The sequence below is a fragment of the Populus euphratica genome, unplaced genomic scaffold (assembly GCF_000495115.2).
Source record: "Populus euphratica unplaced genomic scaffold, PopEup_1.0 scaffold1086.1, whole genome shotgun sequence".
Lineage (NCBI taxonomy): Eukaryota > Viridiplantae > Streptophyta > Magnoliopsida > Malpighiales > Salicaceae > Populus > Populus euphratica.
This window is the reverse complement of record NW_011500949.1, coordinates 61701-67631: the sequence shown is the minus strand read 5'-3', so window position 1 is coordinate 67631 and position 5931 is coordinate 61701.

Genomic DNA, 5931 nt, shown 5'->3' with positions numbered 1-5931 from the left:
AAAAAGAAGAAGATGAAGATGAAGATGAGATGAAGATGAGAACTTTAAGATGCAATATTAATGTAAAGATTTAACAACGATAACAATAAATGTCAAGGTTAGAGGATCCACTAATGATATGTCAAACAAATATAGTATAAACTCTTATTATTGAATTGGAAACAACACACAAAGGAGGTTCCAATCAGATTATATAACGTCAAAATTAGAGCCAGTTGTAACCATCAAAGTTGTAGGAAATTGTCTCAGCTTTCTTGTGTAAAAAAGTCAGCTCATTTGGACTTCTAGAACTCCAGATATGGCCAAAATACCGAACAGTGCTCGGGCTGAAAGACAGATTCGGGCTTCTTTGTTGTTGCTGCAATTTGGACTTGATAATGGCCTTTTTAGATCTTGGGCTCCATATGAAAGTTGTAGGCCTATGTCTTACCTTTCCATCCATATAAATTGGACCTAAATCTGAGATCTGTAGCTCCAGATATGACCCAATTACCGAGCGGTGTTCCGGTTTGGATCGCACCGACATCTCTTTTCTAAGTTTGGCCATCTCTTTGCCTTTGCAATTTAAGTTCTTAAAGTCATCAATCAATATTTTCATTTATGTGATAGGCCTGCATTTAAAATGAACATTTACCATAAATTATAGGTATCTTATATTATTAGATACAAAATTAAAGGTATCTTATATTATTAAATAGACATTTACCACAAATTATAGGTATCTTATATTATTAGATATATTATTATAAAACATGCTTTAGTTAAGGAGTTATTGATACTTCAAGTGCAAAATGATGATATAAAATCATGATAAAAATGCACTTTTAAGTACTAATCACTGAGCTATGAAAGGAACTTGATTGTCCCTAGTAATCAAAGCGTTAAAACAATTTGCAAATTTCACAAAGCAAGGTATTCATCATTTAACTTCCATTAATCTATCCAGATAAACAAACTCTCATTAAATTTATATATCTGCTCAATACCACTTAACAAGATATTAATAAACCTTTCTTTTGTGCTCAATGTATCAACACATAATTATGGGGCTTTTCTTGGAAGAAAACAAAATTTTTGTTCTAATGTTTAAGGTTAACTTCCTTGGGTTGGGATTACTATTTTTGTCTTTTTTTTTTTAACTCTATATACATATACTTTAAAAACATCATGCATCTTTAACCCATGTAACGAGCTTTCATTATTATTATTATTATTATTATTATTATTATTATTATTATTATTATTATTATTATTGTTCTTGTTCTTGTTATTGTTGTTGTTATTGTTATTATTATTGTTATTGCTATTGTTGTTGTTTATAATTGTTGTTTATAATTTGTACAATTAACCTCCCTGTGGTTCGACCCCGGTCTTGTCGGGTTATTTATTTCTTCGACACTCATGCACTTGGGAGAAGACATCAATCTTTTAGTCGTGTCACCTACACCTTTCATATGGAGCTCAAGATCTAAAAAGGTCATTTTCAAGTCCAAATTATAGCAACAACAAAGAAGCCCGAATATGTCCTCCAGCTCGAGCACTATTCAGTATTTTGGCCATATCTGGAGTTCTAGAAGTCCAAATGAGTTGAAGTTTTTACACAAGAAAGCTGATATAATTATCTACAACTTTCATGTTTTCAAGTCGCTCCAATTTTGACGTTATCAATGACGTTTTGGGCAGACAAGAGAAGATAAGGATTGTCACCAAGTCAAAAGTTGGCCACCCACTCATCAATTAGTCGTCAAATCAATAGTTCCTAATTTTGGCCTATAAAAGGAGGCATTTGCCATGCATTTAGGCATCTTGGTCTCCAAATCAAGATCATGCTCTTGCTTTCTCTCTTTGTATTTTTTGTAATGTTTATGCTTTGCTTTCATTAATATCAAGTTTATGCCTTTCATTTCCTTTCATTTACTTAAATAACTTTTATCTTTTTTATGTTCTTGTTTTGTTTATTTATTTTTCTTTCTTTCATTATGTCTAGCTAAGTTTATTATGTCAAGGTGAAAAGGTTACACTAATGGTGTAAGAATAAGTATAGTGTAAACTTAATATGGATTTTAATGTTTGATACTTACATGTTTTGTATTTGTTATCTTGTTCACTCTTTAATACTTTGCTTGTTAAATGACTAATCTTGATTTATGTTGTATAACACTTGGTATAACAAATGCTTGGCACTTTCATAGCCAATACAGTATGATATAACCGACACCTAAGCTATGAAAGGAACTTGATTTGTTGTTAACATAAGTTATAATCATGAATGCTTCACGAGATTTACAAGTATTATCATTAATCGAATAAAATGACTAATGTAATCATGTTAACAATCTATCATCAGATTGGAACCTCCTTTATGTGTGGTTTCCAATTAAATAATAAGAGTTTATACTATACTTGTTTGACATACCATTAGTGGATCCTTTAACCTTGACATTTGTTATTATCATTGTTAAATCTTTACGTTAATATTTCATCTCAAAGTTCTCATCTTCATCTTCTTCTTTTTCTTTTTCTTTAGTATTATTATTATTATTACTACTACTACTACTACTACTACTACTACTACTATTATTATTATTATTATTATTATTATTATTGCTGTTATTACTATTATTGTTGTTGTTGTTGTTATTGTTGTTATATTATTGTTATTTATAATTTGTACAATTAACCTTCCTGTGGTTCGACCCAGGTCTTGCCTGGTTATTTATTACTTCAACACTCCTGCACTTGGGAGAAGACATCAATCTTTTCGTCGTGTCATTCATCAACCAATCCTTTCATTTACGTGATAGGCCTGCATTTAAAATGAACATTTACCACAAATTAAAGGTACATTATATTATTAGATAAATTAAAGGTATCTTATATTATTAGATATATTATTATAAAACATGCTTTAGTTAAGGAGTTATTGATACTTCAAGTGCAAAATGATAATATAAAACCTTGATAAAAATGCACTTTTAAGTACTAATCACACCCCTTAACCAGCTTATTACTAGTCCTTAGTAATCAAAGCGTCAAAATAGAAAAACAATTTGTAAATTCCACAAAGCAAGGTATTCATCATTTAACTTCCATCTAGCTAGACAAACTCTCGTTAAATTTATATACCTGCTCAATACCTCTTAACAAGATATTTATAAACCTTTATTTTGTGCTCAATGTATCAACACATAATTATGGGGCTTTTCTTAGAAGAAAACAAAATTTTTGTTCTAATGTCTAAGGTTAACTTTCTTGGGTTGAGATTGTTATTTTTGTCTTCTTTTTTTTTTAAATGTATATACATATTATTTAAAAACATCATGCATCTTTAACCCATGTAACTAGTTTTTAGCTAATGGCTCCTAGACTAGTTGGTCTTAGGGCATTAGGTGTTAAGACACCCCTACGAGCTTAGTAACTCGGGTCGCAGATACTGATATGTAGATAGTGCAATGTTTGATTCCCTTAAGCTTTTCTTCTCAACATCCCTTAAGCTTTTCTCCTCAACCCATGTAACAAGCGTTGGGCCAATAGCTCCCAAGTCAGTTGACTTTAGGGTATTAGGTGTTAAAACACCCATTCGGGCTTAATTGCTTAGGTTAGGGAGGCTACGAAACCAAACTTATCTACATTTTTATTATTATCATTTTTTTTCTTTTTTTATTTATTTATTTATTTTAATTATATACTATCCCTTTCCCTTAGTTGTTACCTTTAACAAAAGAACATAAATAATGTAATAATCCAATATGCAACCCACAATCATATGTTAAAGTGTGCGTGTGTAAATTAAGGTTTAAGAATACATGTTAAATAAGTATATGAGCAGAATTAAGTGATAACAATGCGAGAGTTTGTAAATTTGAATATTTCAAGAAATATTATAATAAACCTTGTTAAGAATGGTTACTAAGATGCGTCTCAAGAGTCATAAAAAGTTCTCCTTACTCTGTCATTATAGTAATAACAATTTTGCACGTGCTTTATGAAATAGAAAACATAGTTAGTTTTTCTTTTTTAGCTACTACCCTCTCTCCCCAACTAAAACGAGACATTGTCCTCAATGTTTAAAGGTAAAAAGATAGAGTATAGAAGATATCACCTGAAATAACGAACACTAACAAACCTGAAACACACTGAAACAAATATAAGTAACAATAAAACACAATAATAAAACCAAAAGACACAAAGATTTACAAATGAAGGCTCAAATCCAATCTAAGCTTTTTACGGCTTTCCTTAGTTGACCAATTTATACGGCTTCCCGTAGATGACCAATTTATGCGACTCATGGAAGGATCAATCACAGGAATGAAAGATTGTAGTTGGTCAATCAATTGTTCAGCAGTAGCAGCAGAGATTATGATTTGTCGTGCAGAAGATGTTAGAAATTCCTGTTCCACAGCATGATCAAGAAAAGACAATAACTTATCATAATAACCATTAACATTTAACAAACCTATGGGTTTATGGTGAATGTGTAGTTGGGCCCAAGAGGAAATATGAAAGATCTCTTCCAATATGCCTAGACCACTTGGTAAAGTAATGAAGGCATCAGCTTGGTTAAACATTGCATTCATTCGAGCTGACATTGTGGAGACCTGAAGTTCCTCTCTAATTGTTTTTCCAATGATGTCCCCTTGTGCTAAAGCTTCGGGGACGACCCCCAAAACTTGACTACCTCCTAAAAATGCAATTATTGACACACCTCCCATTAACCCAAGACTGCCTCCCCCATACACTAAATGAATCTTTCTCTCAGCTAGCACTTGACCAAGATGATTGGCTGATTCTAAAAACTCCATTTCTTTCTCAGGACTAGATCCACCGAAAACACAAATATTTCTTATATGATGACCTTAGGAACTTGCCATTTCTACACACTTTTGTATTTGTTGAATGTATGGGTTGAGTAAAAATGAAAGGAAGGAAAAGAGGGTTCTATAGATGAGAAATTAGAAAAGCAATCATATCACCTATATGTAGGTCAGCTAGAGTCTCACTCAGTCTCTCTCTCTCTCTTTATTTATTTATTTATTTACTTTTGAAAAAGCATGTGTATGTACAGGTAGTTGTGATTGTGGTTCACATCTTCCCTTGGTTTTACATCCAAGAACGGCTTAAACGCCCTCTATGGGTTGGGGATAGGCTTCCCATCCAGTTTTCTTAAAAACTAGCAAACAGGGTCTTTTTTAGTCAGATTCCCAAGACGCAAACAGGGTCTTTTTTACTTAAAAACTGGCAAACAGGGTCTTTTTTAGTCAGATTCCCAAGACTAAGTCGATCATGTTCTTTATGAAATAGTGGCCATAAATCATGAATTGCATGATGCACATCTCCACTAGGATGCGTCTCAAGAGTCAATAGAAGATTATCTAAAGACTCTTTACTGAGGCCATCCTTAATGAATTGTATTTTATCTTCACGATTTATAGATACCATTCTTAAAGAACAACATTGTGTATTACAAGTCCATCTAGCACATCGATGACAGACTTTCATTCATTTTGCACGACGTTTCTTTGCAAAAGTACTTTTACTTGTTCGAGGCATGTGTGAAATAAAAGAGTTAGAGGACTCACCTAATAATCGAACCTTTGTTTCAATTAACCAGCGAATATCTTCAGGAATTCCATGATTCATTAACAATCTCAATCTTGCACATCTAGCATGGTAAAGTTTTGTAATCGCATTCTGAGGTAGAGTAGTAAAAATACTTTTTCGATTTTTCAAGATTAGTGTCTATTTGCAAATGAGAATTGGAAGAGAGATTCAAATAATTGTACAAATATATACACAGATATCAGTTATTGTGGGAAATTGAAAGAACCGACTTAAGTCACGGAGTACCATTGTCCGCCATTTGACCGGGGTGAGAGAAACTAGCAAAAATCACTCAAAAAGAAACAAAAAAAACAATGTGAGAAAAAC